Source organism: Ictidomys tridecemlineatus, chromosome 6 (genome assembly GCF_052094955.1).
Source record: "Ictidomys tridecemlineatus isolate mIctTri1 chromosome 6, mIctTri1.hap1, whole genome shotgun sequence".
NCBI classification, from domain to species: Eukaryota; Metazoa; Chordata; class Mammalia; order Rodentia; family Sciuridae; genus Ictidomys; species Ictidomys tridecemlineatus.
Window position 1 is genome coordinate 130,813,151 of NC_135482.1, and position 3,004 is coordinate 130,816,154.

General features: G+C 42.3%; 1 pseudogene; it reads left to right on the top strand.

The window, feature by feature from the left end:
* Nucleotides 1–1,633: 1,633 nt before the first annotated feature.
* Nucleotides 1,634–2,482, top strand: LOC101973236 (transformer-2 protein homolog beta pseudogene; annotated as a pseudogene).
* Nucleotides 2,483–3,004: the final 522 nt, after the last annotated feature.

Sequence of the window (3,004 nt, forward strand, 5' to 3'; positions counted from 1 at the left end):
GAAAAAATAAGTTCTGGAAAATAATAAAGAAAAAAAATATGTCTAATAATGAAGACATATTTTTCCATGGTTTTACATCAGCAAAATGTTCAACCATCCCTCAGAATCGTTCAGGAGGTTCAGTTCCAGGAGCTCCACAGATTCCAAAATCTACAGAAGCTACTGTCCCTTATATAAAAATAATAGCATAGTATTTGCATATAATCTATGCACCTTTTCTGTATACTTTAAGTCATGTCTAGGTTACTTTTGATTCCTAATACAATGTAAATGCCATGGAAATAGTTGCTATACTCTGTTGTTTGGGGAATTATGAAAAGGAAGAAAAAGTCTGTACACGTTTAGTAAAGGTGCAAATGTTTCCCAAATATTTCCAACCTACAGTTGGTTGAATCCATGGATTTAGAACCCACAAACAAGGAGGGCTGACTGCACATTAGGTGGAATGTGACCATTCAAAAGGGAAGTACCTAATTAAAGGCAGAAATGTGGCATAAAGAAGGCCAGAGACATGACATGATGGCAATTCCCCAATTCTGCATGTCATTCCAAGGGAATATACACACAGTGTACAGTTTAATTCAATCTTCTACCTCACTTGCATGAATCAATATAGCATTAGGGTCTTTTGATCTTCCATTTCGCTGACAACTACAAATTCAGAACTGCAAAATATGCAGAGCCCAAGAAAACAAAGGAGATTCCTATTTTAAAATAGACACAACTTTATGGTTAACTCACAAAACTAAAGGAAACAAATGCGTTCCCAACACAATATCAGTAAGTCTTATACTCCAACCCACAAGGTGCTAAGCGAAACTTCACAGATCTGATGAATCAATCTCCATATGTCCCTGTAGGAAGAAGGGCTTCCTTTTGTATGCAACAGTGAACAAATCAGCACTCACCAACCAAAAGACATGGGGGATGGGGGTGCTCTATTCATGACCATCAGCTTAGCCAGAAATACCAGGGATGAAAATTGAATGACATCCAATTATAAACTGAATTGTCACACAGGATTCTGGAAGGGCAGATAAATTCTTCTCTTTTTCAGTTTTCAGCCCATTTTATGCAGCTATTAACAGATGGCCAAAGACTAGATAATTAATAATGAACAGAAATTTAGAGTAGAGGAAGGGAATTGAGAGGGAGAGGCAAGGGAGAGGCATGGGGTAGTGCTGGGGAACAAAATCTACCAAGTTATGGTATGTATGAATAGAGCACAGTGAATCTTGCTTGTATCTATCATTATAATGTACCAGTTGAAATAATAATAGACAAGAGGTTACTAGAGTAAAAAAGAGCCCATGTGGAAGTGGTGCAGAGCATTTCAGCTCTGAGCAGCTGGGCAACTCCCAAGTCCCGTGAGGCTGCAGCACAGCCTCCAGAGAGAAGACACAAGAGATTGGCAACTTGGACTGTAGCCCCACGAGCAGCGATGTCAGCCAGGAACCAGGTGCAAAGGCAGAGAGCAGGTTAATGTTGAAGAAGGAAAATGCCAAAGTTGTCATTTGACAAATTTTAATAAATGAGTATTTGAAGCTCAGGAATAAGTGAAGCTGAAATATGAAAAACAAATGAAAGAATGCATTCTAACTATCAGACCAGAAGTCCTACTTAGATGAGCAATATGTGTGCAATGGGCAAGATCAAAGAAGTCCGAATTCGAAACAGAAGAATTTTAAAAAGAAATAAAAATGAAGTTCAGATAAGAAGATCTGGAATGAGAAAGCACTACTCTGAAGAATCCCCTCTTGCTTCCGGAAGTGGAAGCACTCACTGGCGGGGAAATCTGCAAGGCATGCCTCTGCAAGGTCTCCCACCAAGGAAGAATCCAAGTGCTCCAGATGAAGGTCCAGGTGGAGATCTGAATCTAGGTCTAGATCCACAGAGGCTCTCGGAGGCATTATACAAGGTCCTGCTCCGATAGCTGTTCCAGTCTAGGTCTTAGGGTAGAGATCATAGCAGAGGCACAGCCACAGTTATTCTCCCGCATCTCCTCGAAGACACCCTGTTGGCAATCAGGCAAATGCTGACCCCAACTGTTGAGTGTTTGGGTTGAGTTTAGGTACCACAAAAAGAGATCTGAGTGAAGTCTTCTCTAAATATGGCCCCATGACTGATGTGTCTCTTGTATAGGACCAGCAGTCCAGACGTTCAAGTGGATTAGCTTTCGTATATTTTGAAAATGTAGATGATGCCAAGGAAGCTAAAGAACGTGCCAGTGGAATGGAGCTTGATAGAGGTAGAATCAGAGTTGATTTCTCTATAACAAAAAGACCACAGATACCCAACACCAGGAATGTACATGGAAGATCAATCTATGGCAGCTCACATCGTGGGGATCATGATGACAGGATATGATGATGTAGGCTATGATGATCAGGACCACTATAGCATATCACACAGAGGAGGAGGTGGAGGGGGAGGTAGATGGAGAGCTGCTCAAGACCAGGATCAGGTTTACAGAAGGTATTGAGCCATCCATGGGTGGTGTGTGTGAGCTATGTGCATTTGAGCATATAAGGGGATTGGTCTGGCCTGGCACGCTGATTGGGCCTCTCACTCTGCCTGTGACCCCACACAGCACCTGAGATGGGTGTGACTTGCTAAAATGTCAATCAATCTGCTGACCCCAAGCCATCACCAAGCAAGACTCCATCTTTCGAAACCCTATCCCTTGCCTTATTTGGGTGGAATATTCTATTGAATGTTTTTTCCCCAGTAAATAGAGAGGTTCCTGGTGTACTCTCTCACTTTTGCTCTTTCCAGACCTGTCCAGCAGAGGGCTGACCCTTGGGGTCACAGAGCAGCCCCACCCTCAAAACTCATGTTCATGTGTTGCATGGTTTCTTTGCGGTTTTCTTAGTTTATTGTTGCAGTCAGCTCCTTTGAACCCAGCTCATCTCTTCAGCCGAGTCAGCTGGCAGAGGTGTTACCTTCTCCTTACTTTTAGTTGTGGCGGATACAGGTCACATTCCAGATTTTGATCCTACTCACT